This window comes from Lissotriton helveticus, chromosome 2_1 (genome assembly GCF_964261635.1).
Source record: "Lissotriton helveticus chromosome 2_1, aLisHel1.1, whole genome shotgun sequence".
NCBI lineage: Eukaryota > Metazoa > Chordata > Amphibia > Caudata > Salamandridae > Lissotriton > Lissotriton helveticus.
In genome coordinates this window covers 766,631,890-766,652,671 of record NC_136059.1, presented here as the reverse complement: position 1 = coordinate 766,652,671, position 20,782 = coordinate 766,631,890, and the positions used below count along the sequence as shown (strand labels likewise).

The 20,782-nt window shown below is 45.9% G+C and overlaps 1 protein-coding gene and 1 long non-coding RNA gene across 3 annotated transcripts in view; one reads left to right on the top strand and one right to left on the bottom strand.

The window, feature by feature from the left end:
- The window catches only part of FBXL17 (F-box and leucine rich repeat protein 17), a 2,072,621-nt gene that overhangs the window by 676,225 nt on the left and 1,375,614 nt on the right, over nt 1-20,782 (top strand). The gene's annotated exons all lie outside the window — the stretch shown is intronic.
- On the bottom strand, nt 3,901-19,825 carry LOC144819495 (uncharacterized). Of its 2 annotated transcripts, none has more exons than XR_013607406.1 (5): nt 19,763-19,825; nt 19,604-19,684; nt 19,376-19,487; nt 19,218-19,278; nt 3,901-5,018 (listed from the first exon to the last, which is right to left on the bottom strand). It is a non-coding gene; the product is annotated as an uncharacterized LOC144819495 (long non-coding RNA). The 2 variants fall into 2 exon arrangements; XR_013607407.1 differs by lacking the exon at nt 3,901-5,018 and adding an exon at nt 18,496-18,886.

The following is a 20,782-nucleotide window of genomic DNA, read 5'->3' as shown; positions in this document are numbered from 1 at the left end:
CCGCCCACATGAGTCTGATAGTTAATAAGCTGATACAACTGTAAGGCCTCAAGATCTGCAAGGAAACTACTAGCGGTAGTGGAGAGTGGAGTAGCTAAGTGAAGGTTAAGATCACCTACGATGCTAAAATTAGCCGATCTAAGGGCCAACGAGGAAACAACCTCAGGAAGGGCGAGCCGGAAAGCGGCGTCAGGGCCAGGGGGTCTGTAGATGGGTAGTCCAGAGATGGTAAAGTGGGGATTAATGGAAATGGCAAAATGGGCACTTTCACAACCAGCTATGGAAATGGCCTTCCTTGAGCATGGGTAGCATGATCTAATTACAGCCGCAATTCCACCGCCTCGTGAGTTGCGGTTCAGAGTATACATGACGTACTCATCGGGTAGTGCAAGATTAATAGCTGCCATGGCAGCGTCATGAAGCCATGTTTCTGTTAAAAAGAAAATGTCGGGCTGTTCGTCAGTAAGTATAGTAAAAACATCTAAGTGGTGGCAAACCAAAGATCTAACATTGAGGTGTAGTATTTTAAGTGTAATCTGTCGACTGATAGCAGCAAGGGGGTTAGCTCTTAGGGGACTTCGGGCCGTCTGTATAGGCTGTGAATCAGCGATGGGTAAGGGCGTCGGGAGTTCAAAAGAACACGTAGGACATTGGAAAGGTCCACAAAGGGGGTCAGAGCGCCATAGGCGCAAGAGCTTACCTTGGGACGAAAACCAGTGAGGAAATCACTGGAAAACATAGTGGGAATGTCCAGATAGTCCTGCCCTAGCCCTGCCTTAGCGCTGACGGGCTCAGACGGGCAGGACTCTGGCTTGACTCCGGTGCGACTGAGGCGCGCCCGCTGCCCGCGTCCGCTGCGCGGAGCGACGGCCGTTTATTTTTATACTCTAGCCTCTCGCCACCAGGGAGGCTAACCCTATCAAAGATGGCCGCCACCGTCTCTCCGACCGTGCCCCCGATGAGTCAGCCCTGAATCGGCCGATCACTCAGGGGAGGAGGCAGAGGAGCAGAAATGCAGCGCTCAATCCAGTGAGTTAAGTAAAAATTTTAAAAGGGAAAATGCAGAGATGCCTCCACCCTTAATCGGTGGAGACAGGCAGCGTGATAATTCCGCGCGAGGGAGTGGGGGGAGGGGGGGTAGGACACAAAGGAGTAACACAGGAGCAAGTTAAAAATCAGCTAAGAGATTTAAAAGAATAACTGCCCGGCTCAAGCCTCAGGCATCAATGGTAGTGTTTTCTCGCGAGCACAGTCCTACCACTATTTTTATACTCTAGCCTCTCGCCACCAGGGAGGCTAACCCTATCAAAGATGGCCGCCACCGTCTCTCCGACCGTGCCCCCGATGAGTCAGCCCTGAATCGGCCGATCACTCAGGGGAGGAGGCAGAGGAGCAGAAATGCAGCGCTCAATCCAGTGAGTTAAGTAAAAATTTTAAAAGGGAAAATGCAGAGATGCCTCCACCCTTAATCGGTGGAGACAGGCAGCGCGATAATTCCGCGCGAGGGAGCGGGGGGGGGGGGGTAGGACACAAAGGAGTAACACAGGAGCAAGTTAAAAATCAGCTAAGAGATTTAAAAGAATAACTGCCCGGCTCAAGCCTCAGGCATCAATGGTAGTGTAGAAGATAATTATTAGTTCTTCAGATGCAGATGTCATGGTCAAGATAACAGCCCCATCAGGAGCAGCCTACTAGCCGCTCAGCCCATCCTTAACTGCCACTATCATGCATCCAACATTCCACCCACACTAAGATTCCAATGAGAACACTCACACTGGGCTGAGCAGCTAGATGTAAGAACATACATACAACATGAGGATACTACATTATCCTCTCCCTTTAATAATAGAAAACAAAAGAGCAAAAAAACTAAGAAGAGGAAAACTATGCACAACAAGAATATACAATTATTTGCTTACTTGTTAGACTCTAGATGCACTTCATCCTTTAAAATTGTAGGTACGTTGATCCATCGTCGCCTAGATGTAAGAACATACATACAACATGAGGATACTACAGAAGTGCTACCCGGGTGGCTCCTCCTTCAGACCCCCTTAAAGACGTACTGGAAATGGCAGTGTTTGTGACCCACAGGGTGTAGCGCAAACACTCCCCCGGTCCCCCTCCCCACTGGAAGTCCGGAATACACGCTCCGAGTACCTGGGCAAGTCAGAACAGGACAGCCTCACCAATGATATAAGTACAAAGGGATCGATCTTCAAACCATGTAGATGATACCATCCAGTCCCTGGCCTAGGGATAGGGCCTGGAGAAGTGATTCAGCTGGTGGAAGTGGCGCTACTTAGGCAACAGGACGGCCTTGTGAAACTGGGACTGAGGCCCTGCTCACGCTCGCCTAGGCACTTCCCTCCGTTGGACCTGCCCTAGGGTGAGGATCTTGAAATGAGCCTTGCAAGGTGCTGGAGGAGTGAAACAAGCGGTGGCCTCAGACATTTTTGGACCTCAGGTCTTTGCCGGCCTCTACCGGACTGGCCCCCTTCACTTGAGACGGGGGGGGAGAGAGAGTGCGGCCAGCCATGGGCAAAGACAGAGCAATGAAACCACCTCCCACACAAACCCGCATAGAGCAGTACGCTATGGACAGCTCTGGCACTGGTGATGTGGCTCTGCCCAAGACCCCTCTACCGGAGGGAGATCTCGCCACCATTCTATAAGCGATATGCACCTCGCAAGACTGTCTTCAAACCAAGATAGGAGAAGTGTGTGTAGATATGGCCTTCATCAGACAGGATCTCTGCAACGCCACAGCCAGGATCTCGGAGGCTGAGTCCTGCCTGTCCACCATGGAGGATGATGTAGCGACAATGACGGGAAAGGTATTGCAGCTTTTATCCCTCACAGCAGAGCTCCGTAGACAGGCAGAGGAAAATCGTTCCCCCCAGGAACAATCGTCATTTTATGGGTATCCCGGAAGAAATGGAGCATGCACAAGGTGCAGCCTTAATAGAGAACTGGATCAAGACATGGATGCCCTCTGACAGCCTCTCACCATGGTTTGTTGGGAAACAGGCCCATTGAACTCATGCTCAAACCGTCGCCAGGGGCCCCTCCACCGCACAATCCTAGCAGGCGCCCTCAACTTTAAAGACAGAGATGCCATTCTACAGGAGGCGTAATTCCATCCTAATCTCTCCTGTCAAGGAAATAAGTTGATGATCCTCCCTGATTACACAGGCGCAGTGATGATCCTACAATGTGGTCAAGCAGAAGCTGCGGGCTCTCAATCTTTCATATCTGCTCCTGTTCCCGGCCCGAATCAGAGTGATCCTCAACAATAAAAGCCATTTTTTTTACTCCCCTGAAGAGGCATGGACCTGGGCCACGGAGGAGCGTCCTCTGACCCTGCGCAGCACTGCTTCCTCACCCTTCTGGCAGGCGCATCCCAGTACCATAAAAAGAGCAACTAAACCTCAGAAGAGACGCACCCGGTCCCTGTGGGGATGAAATGCATGATGAAAAGCATCTTCGTCGTCCGGAGCGGCAGCCAGTAGCACATCTGGATCTCCTGGGAAGGCAGGGCCATGCAGTTTTGTGTTGGAGCCGGGGCAAGGCGAGGAGACACATCAGGGACAATCTTTGACCCCCACCGGTGGACAGACCGGGAGGCACAGATCTCTCCCAAAGTCCAGCAATCTAAGGCGAAGCTCCCAGAAGTAGCAGACGAAGCCTCACGCCCGCCTTGACAACTACAAACAATCCTGGACTCCTGAATCCCTCCAAATCCTACTACATCTTCGTCCTTAAATCACACTGGTTGCTTTTGTTGTTTCTACTGTTAGGGGGACAGAGGCTGTGAAATCGGATTATCGAAAACCCACTGGTGCAGGGTCACCCTTCGTCCACGGGTTCTAAACAAGTAAGGAGGAATCGACACTGGAGTGAAGTACAAACCAAAGATCATTTATTAGCATTCATGAATGGGGCCTCATCCGGTAAGCACCATATAAATACTCAAGGAGAAAGCACACTGAATGATGGTTACACAGGTTTTTATAGCAAAAGATCACAAACAAGGGACGCCCAGAGGTAAACAGAGCTTTGGGAAAAACACACAAATGAGGTAACGGTAAGAATCGACAGCCTTGGTGCCTTGTGCAATCGTCGCATCCTAAGGCTGCACAACAAGATATGCTATCTAGGTAAACTTTACTTGAGGCTTTACCATTGTCAGAAAAACCCCGAGCAGACATCAGCTATCCTTTTGCGCTGACTCCGCATGTATACGTAGTCTACAATACCCCAATCTAGATTCTTTACCAACGTTTATGCAGGTGTGGTGTCAAGGATAGAGCCGGAGCTGAAAGTAGGGCAGAATGTTCTGTGGGGAAAGGAGTAGTAGTGGGCAATAAGTTTCGAGACAGAATTACTTTCTCCATTGTCCAAAAAGCTGCTGCCAATATTATCAATAATATGTTCAGAGTAACCATACACACAGTCTTGTCTTTGGCTTGCAACTTAGATCCCAATTTCTGCATTTCTCCTTCTTGGTATCAATACAAACACAGGTCGGCGAGAGACCCAGGCACCACTGAACACGTATCACAACCCAAACTGAACCTAGTTCAGCGGATTCTGTGATCCTACCGTATCACATCCGAACCGTCCCACTAATTGAAACTGCTCCTCCTTTATCTCTATCTGCTCTTTCCCTTCCTTGGTCGTAAATCGTACCTGGTTGCTGAAGGCGTAGTTTGATCAGGAAACAAAGTGTCTTCATTCAGAGGAGCAACACTCTTCTGAGTTTGTAAGATGTCTTTCAGATCGTTTCTGCCTTCTGGTTGGAGAACAGTCGCCGGGATCCTTTTACAATGTGCACCATTAATCCAGTTGCGTCTGTTGGTGGTGACGCAGATGGCAGTTCAGTTTGCCAGCAGAACTTGTTCTGCATTCTTCCATCGAGGTTCCAGATTCTTAGAGCGTTGAAAATTCTTTATTAAGATGAATTTGTCAGGCTGGAAACTATGAGCCGGACCCTCCGATTTGTCTTCATTCACCTGCTGGTAAATCAGAAACAATTTTTCAGGCACATTTTTCAGGTAATCACTCAAAATAGGGTACTGTATATCTTTTATCACATTTGGCCTTGGGGGTCCCCATACATTTATAGACCTGCCAAAAACTATTTTGTAGGGAGAAAGTCCAATCCTACTTTGTGGGATGGAACGAACAGATAACAATGCTAAAAGCAGAGCATCTGGCCAATTAAGGCACATTGTTGCCTGTATCTTAGCTAGTTTCAACTTCAATGTGGTGTTGTACCATGCTACTAGACCTGCTTGGGGATAATGAGCCGCACAAAACTTTTGTTTTACCCCTAACCCCTTTATTATATACTCCATTATCTGGCCAGTAAAATGGGGGCCCTTGTCACTCCATAGGACTCTGCAAACCCTGAAATGGGGTAAGAACTCTACTAATACATACTTCAAATTATTATAGCGCTCTACCTGAATATAATCCATTTGAAGTGCTTCGAAGGGAACCTGCGGTGGGAGTGGGGGCTGACAATGAAGTGATATCACGTCATCCTTCCCACGTGCTCACGTGGGAGGCAAGCTTTGGAAGGAATGGGTATTCCTAACCTCCCATGGTTCTAAAAAACAGCACAGTGAATTGGTAAATAGTCTTCTTAATGCCTTGACATTGCCAAAAAGTGTAGCCATTTTCAAATGTAGTGCCCACAAGAAAATTACATACAAAGTGGGACAAGGAAATACCTTTGTGAAAGAAGTTGCAAGAAACACTGCCAGTACGTACACAAGTAGGATGTATGTACTACGATCCCAAGCTGAAAGACAGGAAAATATGTACACGGAGATCAAAGTAATACAGCAGTTCGCTACTGAACAAGAAAAGGCAGAATGGCAAAAGGAAGGATAGTTACATGATGAGGGATGTTGGAGGTCCAAAGATATGCTGAAATGTAAGTTGCCCTATGCCTATTTACTGCCCTTTGTAACCATGGCTCATGGACCTGCTCATGTTGGTTCTAAAAACACAATCTCCCAACTAGAACAGGTTTGGGATAATCAGCACATTCGGAAAACAGCTGAGCATTTGGTTAAACATTGCATGATATGTTTACAGCACAATCCCTTACCTGTATGTCTACTGGGGAAATGTCCATTCTTCCTACATCTGTGTCAGTAGTAGCCCAAACACATGGCGAAACAGAATCAAGATCCGAATATAAAGAAAAATTATATTGTTTAGGCAATGTCTTTTTCCCAAAAATGACACATACTCCATATGGGGAACAATGTATATTAGCATGAAAATATTTCAAAAGATCAATTCCCATCAAATTATCAGGAGCGTGTGGAGGAAGTAACAAGGGGGCTAAAGTGATGAAATTCTAAACTTCCCAAAGTTTTTGGGACACAGGGCTAGGAGTTGGTGTTCCATCAAACCCTATTGATGTGATTACTAGGCCAGGCAAGGCTGTTCCAGGGACCAGTTTTTGAGATATTGCACTGCGTGTTGCCCCTGTATCCACGTAAAATTTCTGATCCTGGTGGCTGTTATATAGAGTCCTAACTGGTCTATAGGTATCTCAACCGGTCCTCCTTGTCCTACACTGTCCTAGGCAAAGTACGTTTCCACAGTTTCCTCTGATTCCCAATCCTCCATAGAATATTGATTATTTTGTTGATCAAAATAATTTTCTGACCCATTTTTCTCAGGAGCTTGAGCTTGTTGTAGCTGTTGTATGGGAGCTGAAATCCCCCGGTCACTGTTCACTTGTCCCCTTCCTCTCCCATGAGCCGCTGAAACAGGACATTCAGAACGCAAATGTCACTTTTCTTTGTGATAAGCGCATTGATCCAGCCCTAATGGAGTCTGTCTACGCGGTGGCCCTACTGGAGGTGCTTGTCTAAAATTCTGACCATAGTTTTGACCACAACCTCGACCTTGGGGTCCATAGGCCTGGACCATCATTACCTTAGTTTTCAATTCTTTTAATGTTCCTTCTTTCCGATCTTGCTCAGTTGTCACCTGATTCTTTTAATACTGAGACATATCTAATATAGCTTTTGGCTTTACCGAAGCCCAAAGTACTCTCAGAAATGTTTAAGCGAACAGATACCTCGGGAAGTAAGTTTCCCACAAATCGATCTACAAATAAATGCGCACCCGTGGGTGTAGATGTATCTTGCCCACTAAAGTCATGGAACACTTCTTCAAAGCGAGTAAATAAATCAGGGACAGCCTCTCCCTGTTTCTGTTTACAAGCAATAAGAAGTGTCTAATCTATTTTCCTTGCCAGAACTATCGTTTTTATATAGGTAAGTATGTTACCAGGGAGATCTAGTACAGGCTGACTCGGTTTCTGACCAGGCTTCCTATCCCTGTCGGCTGCTGTTATAGCAGTCCAATCTCCTCCTAAGTCAACAGCATGATCCTTTTTCCAAGTAAGTTGCCACATATTCAGTGGTAGGATCAAACAAAAAAACATATCAATATCAGCTAAGGTCATGACACAGGAATCAATAGCTACCTGTACAGCATCATAAAATCCTCTAGGGTTTTTCCGTATGTCCGGCAAGGAGGTTTTTAAAGTGAGTACATCCGTCCTTTTCCCGGGTGTATATATCCAATTGTACATAAAGTGGGCTCTAGCATTTGGACTATTAGGGTCATCGTTATCTGCATTCCCTCTCGCAGGAATAAACTGCGGCGCGGCTTCCCTCATTGGTCTTATCCGCGGAGAGGAAATAAGTTCATTATGATATCCAATTATTGTTGTAATGGCAGTGTTAACTCTACTTACAGGGAAAGCTCCTATCTGACACTGTTGATTAATGGCTCTAACATCATCGGGACCATTCTGTCCTGTAGTCATCTCCCATCTTGGACTATGAGTTTGATAGTCCAAAATGCCGCTGCGAGACTGATTGGCAATATTCCTTTCCGCCACTCGGTTGCTCTATACCAGAAGAAGCTACACTGGCTCCCCATTGCACGTCGCATACAGTTCAAAGTTTGGATTTTTGCCTTCCGTGCCCTTAACGGGCTAGGCCCTGGATATCTGAGAAAGAGACTTAAACCGTCCCTATCGGTCAGATCGCTGAGATCGAATAGTCTGCGCCACCTGGTGGTACCCAGATTCCGCCGAGCCAGGAGCGGGGGCAGAGCATTTGGCGTAGTAACATCTAAACTCTGGAACAGCCTCCCATTAGATCTTAGGTTCATTGAATCGGAGCCTTTGTTCCGTAGGAAACTGAAAACTTGGTTGTTCACCATCTCATAAGTAGCTTAATGCTTTCAAGCTTGCAGTCTGTAGCGCCGGGACACCCCCGTTGGGGGTAGCCGTGCGCTTTATAAGCTTCTTAAATAAGTAAATAAATAAATGGGAAAACTTATTCACGAGACAAAGAAGCTCGCCTGACGTGACTGAGGTACAGTAGAACGAAGGATCCACGGGGTCGGGACAGGTACAGGAGGTACGGAATCATCAACCCTTTCGGGCGCAGTGGCCTGGGATGGAGAGGGTAAACAATGTACCTGTACTGGTTGAAAAAAAGGGAGTTGGACAACCGCAGGTACAGGAGGTGGAGTTGGAGGTACAGGGACGACGACATTTGGTGGTCTAGGGAGAAGAGGTGTTAAGGGTACATAAGGGGGTGGGGGTCGTTCGATCAATAATCCATCAATGTCTGAATTTACATCTGCTTGGTGAATCTGAGCTGCTATTGTGACTATATATTTCTTAGATACTAGCAATCTATGCCCTCGAACTAAACATTCCTTTTTCTACTGAACTTCGTTATCCTTAATTCCCTATACTTCTGATACTGTCTTCCTTTCCTGTTTCCTTTGTACCTTCTCTGCCTTGAGCTGCCGCTCTTTCACTTCTTTCCCCCACATACCCAAACTGTCAAACATAGCTGGCCTAACTTTCTTTATGAGCAATCGTTTTTCTAAATACTCGAGTTTATGAGGGTCCGTTGTTCCCTCTAATTACCAATGCAGCTTTTGTATATTTGTTCCACAATGCATTATACATAATGGGACAAATACCATATTTGAGGTACATCTCAATATTCGGCGTACCTTCTGGTGGCGCTTGCTGACCTGCTTCCAAAATGCTCTTCTTATCAAAGTAGCTGCAACAAAACTTCCAACGTGTACTCATTACAGGCATGTTATATAAGATATACAAAAAACTTATGAACAGAGAGAAATAAAAAAAAATTCTCACGTTACCTGTACGAAAAAATGTTAATCAATGCAAATAGCAAGTTCCAAAGAAGGTTCTAAACAAATTCCAAACATATTCCAAACAAATGCCAAACAGGTTCAGATAAATTCCAAATAACCAAAAGAACCGGTTCAAAACAAATCTACCTTATTCGTAGTCTTCAACTCCCACCTGTCGATCCTCCCTGATCCAAAAGAATGCCCATCCGAGGGCCCCAGTCGAGGTTAGCAGGGGCCAAGAAGATCAGAGTCGGAGAGCTGAAAAATCACCTTGGACACGAGAACTAGTCTCTTCAGGTGGTGCGCACCTCAGTGAAGTTCGTCTTACCGACACGATCTCCTTCCCTGGTCTGACTGCAGGCCTTCGATGGGGCTCCGCGTTGGGTGCCAATTTATGGAAGCGGATTATTGTAAATCCGCTGGTGCAGGGTCACCCTTCGTCCACGGGTCTAAACAAGTAAGGAGGAATTGACACTGGAGTGAAGTACAAAGCAAAGATCACTTATTAGCATTCATGAATGGGGCCTCATCCGGTAAGCACCATAGAGATACTCAAGGAGGAAGCACACTGAATGATGGTTACACAGGTTTTTATAGCAAAAGATCACAAACAAGTGACGCCCAGAGGTAAATAGAGCTTTGGGAAAAACACACAAATGAGGTAACGGTAAGAATCGACAGCCTTGGTGCCTTGTGCAATCGTCGCATCCTAAGGCTGCACAACAAGATATGCTATCTGGGTAAACTTTACTTGAGGCTTTACCATTGTCTAAAAAACCCCGAGCAGGCGCCAGCTGTTCTTTTGCGCCGCATGTATACATAGCCTACAATACCCCAATCTAGATTCTTTACCAATGTTTATGCAGGTGCGGTGTCAAGGATAGAGCCGAGGCTGAAATTAGGGCAGGTGTGAAAATGGATGATACATAGCTCAATCAAAAAACGAGAGAATCAGATTTAAAGTTTCTACAAGGCTTTGGGGGAAGAGGTATGGGGAGGGGGTTGGTTGGGGGCGATAGTTTGAGACTTTTTCTTGTTATTGTCCATTTTCCAGTTGTCCATGGCACTTGAAACAACACATTTGTACCATTCACCCACAGACAGCTGACGATGGAGGTGCCACCACTCCCAGTTCAAAGAACTGACACCCAGGGGCCCGCACGAGCCCCAGATACGTAATCACTCTCTCTATCAATATCATCTATGGCGTCACCCTACTTTGACCTGGAGCCCCTTCACATCCTTTCCTGGAATGTCAACGGGATCTTAGACCGGTAGAAACGCACTGCAGTCTTAAATATTCACAGAGATCCCTCCTGAGCACCCTAATGCTGCAGGAAACGTATTTCCTAGGTAATCACTGCACATTCCTAGCACGCCATGGGTATAATAGGGTGTTCCATGCTGGATTCACGCACGGCTCTCTAGGTGTTGCAATTCTTCTGCGCCACTCCTTTCCCTTTGTGGTCACCCAAGACATTAAGGATTCTCAGAGAATCTTCCTAGCTCTCACGGGGAAAATAGGGGGACGTACTCTCAACCTGGTCTCGGTTTGTATACCCCTGACAGTCCTATAGCCCTCTCTCTGTGATCTCGTATTTTTGCTTTCATCGCTCCCTCAGGAACTGATGGTGATCGGAGGCGACTTTAATGCAGTCATGAACCCTGCCTGCGATGTTACCGGAGCCCTCTCCCATTGCTGACAAACTGGCGCCAAGAAGCTCTCGGAGTGGGCCTTTCAATTTGGTCTATGCGATGTGTGGAGAACATGCCAATACACTCACACCTCTGCTGCCCATCATACCCACTTGTGCATTGATTTGATTTTTATGCCTGCCCCAGAATTTAGATTTTTCACAGCCTGCTGGGCAGAAAATCTGGATTTTATTAAGGACACGGAGGCTAATATTATGCAAATCTCCTTTATTACCACCGCTCAGTAGCAACAATAGAATGTAGAACATCAATGAACATTCTTAGTAAGAATAAAGTCCCTTAGAAACCATCTCTCATCCTTCTTTGTTTAGGAACTGCGAAGAAAGATCAACGTGAGATAAACTTGAGGATCCAAAAAACTTGAAGATCCAAAATCCACAGTTAAAATCCAGAATCATGTTATTCTGAAAGAAAAAGTAAACATCATAAATGGGAGGGTATAACAAAGAGGTGGGATAATATTAGCCTCCGTGTCCTTAATAAAATCCAGATTTTCTGCCCAGCAGGCTGTGAAAAATCTAAATTTTATGGCACGACACGGAGGCCATATTATGCAAGTTTAAAGTGCATTAAGAACATTATCAATTACATTAGGGATTGGTCTGAAATAACAAGACTTAAACATACTATCATTAGACCAATCTGCAGCTTTAAGGATATCTTGTAATCCACCCCCCATGCAGAATGCTTTTGATGCCGCAGCACCTCTGACAGAATGAGCACCAAAAATAGATACATCCACACCACTTTCGTGCATAACATTCTTTACCCATCTAGCTAAAGTTGGAGCAGAGACTCCTTTGTGAGGGGATCTAATTGAGATTAGAAGTTGGGATTCATTCGATCTTAAATACCTGGTTCTTTTTTCATATTCTTTTAAACATTTAACTACACAAAGTCTTTCATTTCCAAGAAAGAAGGGATAGAAGATAGTGTCTTGGTTCTTTTTTTAAGATAAAAGCAAACCCCTTCGGGTTGAAAGGCTCTACTTGAAATATCCAAGGCTTTGACGTCTGAAGTTCTCCTAAAGGATATTAGACATAATAACATAGTAAGTTTGAAAGAAATTCGTTTAAGAGAAAGAGAAGAATTATCTCCCCAAGATGATAAAGTCCGAAGAACGAGAGTAACATCCCACAAGGAGGTGTATCTGGGACAAGGGGGATTTAAAACCCTCATGCTTCTCATAATCTTTTTAGTTAGAAGACTCTGTCCGACTGAGATCCCATTAATTAATGAATGACCAGCAGATATCGCAGACCTGTAAACGTTAACAGTTCTGTAAGACAAACCTGAGGTAAAAAGATCTGAAAGGTAATTAATGACATTGACTAGATCAGTTGAAATGGGATCATAACATCGTTGAATGCACCAGCGAACCCATTTGTTCCATGCCAGTCTATAAGCTTTTCTTGTGCCGGATGCCCATGACTCAGAAATGAGTCTGAAAGCATTTGACGAAAGCCCAGGGATTTTCCATTGTCTCCTGAAATCTTCCATGCCGTCAGAGTTAGAAGGCCCTGCTCTACAAGAGGGTGTATGTGACCCTCTGGATCTAGAAGAATTTCCTCGAAAGAGGGGATTAAAATTGGGAAATCCACGCTCATTTCCAAGATGGTTGGGAACCAAGCTTGGGACCTCCACAGTGGCGTTATGACAACCATGCACTGCTTGTATCGTCGAGCATGGAGAAGAAGGCGAGGTAGCATTGCAAAAGGAGGGAACGCATAAGGTGCTAGGTCCCTCCAATCTTGAAGAAAGGCATCCACTTTCAGAGCTTGAGGATCTGGTCTCCAACTGAAGAAATTCCTCAGGTGAGTATTCAGACGGTCCGCAAATAGGTCTGTTTTGAAGGGTCCCCATCTGGACTGGATGGCCAGGAATACATGTCTGTTCAGTCTCCAGTTGCTGGAGTCTCTGAAATTCCTCGAGTACCAGTCGGCTACCTCGTTCTTCAACCCAGGAATGTGTTCTGCAACAACTGAAATACCTTTGCTCAAGCAGTAGTCCCACAGGCCCTTCGCTAGATCTGTTAGATCTTTGGAGTGTGGACCACCCAGTTTGCTGACGTAGCGAACTGCAGAGACGTTGTCCATCCGTAGAGTCACACAGCATTTCATTGAATCTTGAGTGAAACAACGAATTGCAAATGAACCTGCTAGTAATTCTAAGCAGTTGATATGCAGTTCTTTCTCCTGAGGAGTCCAACGTCCTCCCGTTGAGGAGTCTCCACATCTCGCTCCCCATCCTTCCAAACTCGCATCCGATTCTATTATCAGATCTGGTTCCTCCCCAAAAATAGCTCTCCCATTCCATGCCTCTACGTTCTTCAGCCACCAAAGAACTTCGACTCTCGACTCTTGGTCCAGAGAAATCGAGTGGGAGTAGGAGAGGTTGGATCTCAAAGATCTTGCTTTTAGTCTTTGGAGTGCCCGATAGTGTAACGGGCCTGGAAAGATTGCTTGAATCGTAGATGAAAGGAGGCCCAAAATTTTGGCCAGTGATCTCAAGGGGAAAACTTTGAGAGTCAATAGTTTCCTGAGTTCCTTCCTCACTTTCCTCACTTTGTCGGAGGGGAGACGTAGTTCCGTTTGTACGGTATCTACCAGGAAGCCCAAAAACTGTGTTTGTTGGGATGGAACTATGCATGATTTTTTCATATTGACAATGAAACCCAAGTGTTGTAAGAGGCGAATCGTGAGATCCGTATGAAGTAGGACGGTTTCCCTCGACTGAGCCATTAGGAGTATATCGTCGAGGTAAATGATCAGTCTCACTCCCCTTTCTCTTAGCCATGCGACAATGGGTCGGAGTACCTTGGTGAAACACCAGGGGGCGGAAGACAGGCCAAAGGGAAGGCTGCAAAATTGGAATAGATGGTTTTCCCAAGAGAATTGAAGGAATCTCTGATGGGGTTCCCAGATTGGTATGGTTAGATAAGCGTCCTTTAAATCTAGTCTCGTCAGCCAGTCCCCTTTTCTCAAGATGTCCCTTAAGAGGTGTATCCCTTCCATTTTGAAATGGTGGTAGACCACCCATTGGTTTAGTCCTTTTAAATTTATGACTGGTCTTTGTTCCTTGTTTTTCTTTTCTACAAGGAAAATATTGCTTAAGAAGCCTACGTGAGTAGTCTCTATAATGGCACCTTTGTTTAGAAGCTCTTGAACCTCCACAGACACCAGTGCCCTGTCTTTGGCGGAAAAGGTGATCTCTCGAGGGGGTATCGATTGGAAAGGGGTATCGATAAAGTCTATGTGGTAGCCCTTCACTGTGCTGAGAACCCAGGGGTCTTTGGTTATAAGCTTCCAGTTCCCAGCGAATTGTAGTAGTCTCCCCCCCACCTTTGGAGGGATATCTGAAAGGTCTAGAGAGGTCCTTACCTGCAGAGAAGGAGCGTTGTCTCCGTTCGCCTCGGAAGGGACGACCACGGGATCTTTGCCTCTGGGGGTAAAATTGATTGAAGCCACTCGAGTTGCTGTTGAATCTCCCGCCTCCGCGGGATAAGAAGGGTCTGGAATTGGAGTTTCCACGGCCGGGGAAACGACCCCGCATTCTCCCGGCCCGTGTAAAAACACGATCTTGAAACACCCTCTTAATGTCTTTTTGGGATTTTTGTATTGAGCTAAACGCTCCGACATACCTAGCCATATCTTTTATAAATTCCTCACCAAATAGGAAGCCTTGAGTGCTCTGACCACCGTCATTTTTTGCCAGTTCGATCAGTTTGGGATCGATTTTAAAAAGTACCCCTTTTCGTCTCTCTATGGACAAGGCTGTATTTGCATTTCCAATAAGGCATATAGCCCTTTGGATCCATTCCCTCAGTTCCTTTGGGTCGACCTGACGATCCTCCAGATAGGCTGATTCGGCCATTTCAAAGATCTTGGTTATAGGGCCAACCGCGTCGAGGAGGCGGTCTTGACAGGACCTCAAGCCCTTGTCAATCCCCTTTCTTGGATCACGTGCAGTCTTAGATATAAAGGCCACTACCTTGGGATCAAGTTCAGGTGTTGTCGCTATCTTGTTAGGGAGTGAGGGTCTTGGACACTCAGAGCGAAGTCTAGCCCTGACTTCTTGGGGGATTTCCCTACGTAGCCAGAAGGAGAGATAGTCCCCAACATGTTGGGAGGGTGTCCATTCTAGGGATAAGGGGTGTTTAATCATATTAGGGTCAAACATGGGGTTTCCAAATGGGTCCAATAGACCGATTTCCTTATCTGGGGCCTTGGATGCCCCTCCTGAGCTCCCCGTTCCCCTTTCTTGCGCCTCTTCATCGGTATTGAAGTCAGAGGAGTATGACAGGTCAATTTCTGGGTCCGAGCTAATATCACTAGTGATGTCAATAGGGGGCTCTGGGCCTTTTTCTTGCCCACTTGGGGTGCCCGAGGCACCATTTTTGTCACCGCCACGAGGGCGTGAGAGGGCGGAGGAAGGTTTGGTCTTTTTAGAATCCTGTCGTTCCTTACCTCCATGTGCCCGTTTCTTCGGAGCCTTGGTCGCTCCTGCTTGAAAATCGCCTGTAGAAGGGCGCGGGGATACTAGTGATTCAAATCTTTTGGTGATAGTGTCATCAATGGATCCTAGTACTTTCTGGAAGGCCTTGTTAACTAACTCTTCCAGGTGTCCCTCAATGTCAGATTGGGGTTCAGACATTTTAAGGTTTGTCAGTTAATTATAGGAAGGTAGTCTTGGGAAGCACTCAATTGTAACACCTGGTAGTGTCACAGCAGGCACTAATCTCGATCTTACTTTTTTTTTTTTTTTTTTTTATAAATGGCAAAACGAACGCTTTAGGGTATCAAGGAATAAGCGAAATGGGGAGTCGCTATAAAATGCCACCGGTTCGCGCTATTCCCGAGCAGAGATGAGCCAACTGTCATCTCGCTCGAGGAATCAGTGTGATCCCAGTCGCGCAAAATGGCTGTGCAATGTTGAGTCAATGGGGGCTTCCCAATTGCTCAAAATGGCCGACGCGCACGTTGTGAGCGTGCGTCGGTCGTTGCCAAGGCGGTACCTCTAGTACCTCTAGCTTGGCCCTCCTATGACGTTATTGTAGGCGCCGAGGGGGTCGGGGAAGTTTGTGGAGCCGGGAGCCGATCACGGAGGCTCCGTAAGGCGAAGTCAAGCAGAAAGGTGACGTTTATGCGCTCCGGTTGTGGGGCGTGTTGTTATTTAAATAACGCTGCTCGCGTGATAAGTGGAGAAAGATAAAGTGGGTACACCGGTCCGAAATAGAACCGGAGGTTAAGGGTGATAATAAGAGAGGCGGTAGGGTCGTAAGGGTGACCACGATCAGAAAGCAAGAGCTTTGGAGGTAAAAGAGAGTGAAAAAAGGGTCAAATCATTAACAAATGTTGACACCTAGTGATAATAAGACATAATCAAGCATATATTCAAGTTATCATGTCAAACATACCAAGCATTCACCAAAGTAAAGTCACATATACAAGTATCATAATCAAGTATATATAAGCTAGCTGTAGAGATACTTATCTTTCTGAGCAGCAGCAACAAAGAAGGATGAGAGATGGTTTCTAAGGGACTTTATTCTTACTAAGAATGTTCATTGATGTTCTACATTCTATTGTTGCTACTGAGCGGTGGTAATAAAGGAGATTTGCATAATATGGCCTCCGTGTCGTGCCATAAAATTTTGTTTGGTTGCGAATATTCAAACACTTAGCCCAAGGAATCTCTGGCCATTCGCCCCTACTCCTTCGCCTGTAGGGCCCCACAGGCGCACTGCGCCCCATTTGGCGACTAATCGCCTGGTTCCTTCAGGACAAGGAATATAGAAAGGCACTAAAAGAGGAGCTTAGGCAATACTTTCAACGCAATGAGGGCACAGTCAGCTCACCTGGCACATTTGGGCAGCCGGTATGGCCACTCTCAGGGGCTTTGCTAAACGATATCTCAAAAAGAAATACCTAGCCCGTGAAGAGCACCTTTGCCAACTGGAGGCCCGTACACTCAGACTGAAGCAGTCCAAGGGTGTAATGGACAGGGACACTGAGTCCCACCAGCTCGAGCTCCTGCGTGAAGAAATTAGTCACATCTCCCTAGAATCGGCTCCACAAATGTGGAGGTCTTCTACAGCCTGAGTCAATGTCTGGGAGATAAAAATGTCAAGCTTCTGTACTGGCTGGTATCTCGCCCTCTGGCCAATCTGATAAGTCCCGGAATTGTGGACGCCGAGGGCTGCACTCAACAAGCATCCGCTGCCACAGCTCAGACATTTGCTGTATACTATAGGCACCTTTATTCCAGTGCCTTGACCCCAGACTCTGAGCCCAATTCCGACTTACTATGAGATGTACCATTCCCGCAGCTGCCGGAGACTGACATCCACATGCTTGATCAACCAATTTGGCGGAATGAGATAGACCAGGCCATCTCAGCAGTAGCGACAGGCAAGACCCCACCCTCTGATGGCTATCCAGTGGAGTACTACTCGGCATTTAAGGAGATCTTAATGCCACGGCTTCAGGCTTTGTATGCAGAAGCGTTAGCGAGAGGATCCTTTCCGAAGGACATTGATGTGGCCACGGTCTTGGTCATCCCTAAGGCTCACCCTCCCTCAGCCTCTTGCTCGGTTTACTGTCCAATTTCACTCATTAACACCGAGGTCAAAATCTACTACGTGATTCTAGCTGTCCATCTCAAACAAGTACTCACCGCCTTAGTACATCCCAATCAGTGTGGGTTCATGCCCCTTCGTAGTAAAAGGCGCTGCCTGTGGGCACTGGCCCATCATCACCTCCTCCCACCTTATCTGGCTTTGCTACTGATAGACTTTGAGAAAGCCTTTGATACGATAGAATGCTGATACTTGGAAGACGCGCTGGCCCAGACAGGCTTTGGCCCATACTTTAGAGGGTGTTTACGAGTGCTCTACTCCAATCCGTCAGCTCGAATCTTGATCAGTGGGGTCCTCGTGGAGGACTTCCCCATCCGCTGAGGAACGAGACAGGGCTGCCCCTAACCCCCCTTCTTTTTGCTCTAGCGATAAACCTGCTAGCCTGACTATTCAGATGTGATGCCCAAGTCCAGGGATGACGCTGGAACGCCTCCCACAAAGAGCATACCGCCCTCTATGTGGATGACATTCTTTTGTTCATGGCAGACCTTCCTCATGCGGGTCCATGTTGTCTGCGTATCCTGGAACTCTTTGGGGAAGCATCAGGTCTAAGACTCAACCTGGCAAAATCAATTCTGGTGCCCCTCCACATCTCTTGCAAATGTGTGGCATGACAATTGGATATCTCAATTAGACACCTTAGTTTTCAGCTATGCAGGCATCTGGGTGGCACCTGAAACTCACTTGGTCCCTCAACCTTGCCCCATTACTAAAGAAAAGCAAGGAGGACCTCCATAAATGGCAGGCTGTCCTCTCGAGCCCGCTGGGGAAAATTGCCTTTTACTAGATGAAGATACTGCCCAGATTCCTCTATGGTACATAAAGAAGGGGTCCCTGTACGTAACGAACAATATTACAAGTATAAAAATACGTATATACAACTGAGTTGGCACACTGTTATTTAATCACAATGTGTTTTTCAATGCAATAAATTCATCACAGTCAAGTAATTACGATAGTGCCCCAAGGGTTGGGAAGGGTGAGTGAGGGGGACGTGAATAAAAGGGAGGGATGTGCAAAGTAGATCGTTAATACAACAAATAAACAATTAATGCATCATAAAATATATACAACAGGTCGATCAGGCTTAAAGGATTAGCCAGTAGTACAGTTAAGAGCACTCAATGCTCAATGAAATGTCCAAACAAGCCATGCCAGCGACATAAGTATTACTCAATTTGTTGATGGGAGCGCAAGCTGGTTCTGGTAGGTATCGTCGACGTTTCGACCCCTAATTGAGGGTTAGGTACACGTAAAACCTTAAGGGCGGGGTCTTCATCAGTACGTAGAGGGTGACGCGGGCAAGTTATTCTGTTAAAAAAGGGTGGAATTGAGTGAGTGAATAAGATATACAAAAGGTAAAAAACGCACTCAAGGGTGCAGAAAACGACATTAATCAAAAGCCATGGACATGTGGAGAAAGGTAGGTGAATTAAATGCACCACAACGACTGATTTAACAACTTATCAGTAGGTGAAATCAGTGAAAACATTCCTTGCATCTTGGGAAAATGAACGTAGTGTTTCAGACATTAATCTAGCTGAAACAATGATGCCATTGCCGTCATCATTCTCATATAGGACTAATATATATACACACATTGAGGGTCAGAGATTGCATGCAGTTAAAATGAAGAACTTACGTTTCATAGATCAAGTTAGTTGCATTATTGCAGAACAGGCCGCAGCAGCGATCCCTTTATTCTGTAAATACAATAATAGAGGATCTAGAGCTACTAGCGCTATCTATCTAGCCAATATAGTACACAGGACAAAGGTATCAAGTATTACGCCGTCATACCTTCAAGCCAACGGCGAATATGTTGTACCAGTGTTCTTGGAGTGTGGTATTTAGTCACAGCAACTAAAATTAGGAGTGGATGGCAAATAGCCGCATCAGCGGTCTTCAACACCTACAACAGTGGACAATGAATTAATAGGATTAACATATGTGAAACTACAAATATGCGTGGCTAAAAACCTATTCACCGTGAGAGCCGAATCTGCTTACTTAGAGCCAGGAGCCTACCTTATGGGAGCGTCTCTAAAGAATAGCAATCATGCTATATGTTAGTGAAGGCCCTTGAGCCACATCTGCGGTCTCCTGTAACTGAATCGAAAAAACGGCTTTTAGGCTCACTGTCCTTAATAATCATCACACCGCATATCAAATCATCTTAGTGCTTACATTGGGAACGGTACACCGTCAATGCAAACGACTCTCTCCTAACGACAGTGGTGGGGCGCGCGCAGACAGGACGTGTTTCATGAACGTCGGCGCTCCACCACGTACTGACGCATGGTGCGTGAGAAAATAGAAGGCAGACTATGCGGTGGGGGCCCGCGTACTAGACGCTGTCTTAGAATATTAAAGCGTTGGGTGTTACATTATTAATGGCCATAACCCCAAAGTAAATGCACAGAAAAAATTGCAAATTTAGAACACAATCTATAGTTCCTCAGCAATGTCAATTTATACTTTGGTAAATAACCATGATAAAGTAAGTGAGTTCATTGCGCACCTTTCAACACAGGAAGGTGAAGGCGGAATTATATTGGTGATATATATAATATTGGTGATATATATAATACACATTTACAAATACACACATACAGAAGAGGCAGCTTAATGTTATTTCATAATAAAGCGAATCATAATCAGATATGGCTGTGGTAGCGCACCTCTCAGGCACGAGCGTGAAAGCGGCCACATACGAATCAGGTCCCATTACCACCTACCCCTAATGTTACCTAAATGAATGTTTAGATCAATACTAAGATTTGACTACCGTCCTAGTGTGGCCATTTGTGCGTGGCTGCTATCAGATTTGTTCAGGCCATTATTAATGGAGTCAAAGATAGCCATCCATTTAGATTCACGAGTGTTGAGAATTTGGGATATGTTGCCACCCCTTGGACCCAGTACCACTTTTTCTAGTACAATCCATTTCATGACATCTGGAGTATGTCCATGATTTCTACAGTGTTCAACCAAAGGTGCTCCTGGTACCTCACAACGGATCCTGCTGCCATGTTGCAGGATCCTTTCTTTAACTTTTTGTTGTGTCTGTCCAATGTACACCTGGTCACAAGGGCAACGTATTAAATAAATGACATTGTTAGTATTGCAATTCGTGTATGATTTTAAATTGAAAGTGCGTTCTTTATAGATAAACTCCTTCGATTGAATTGTGGTGGCACAGGCGGC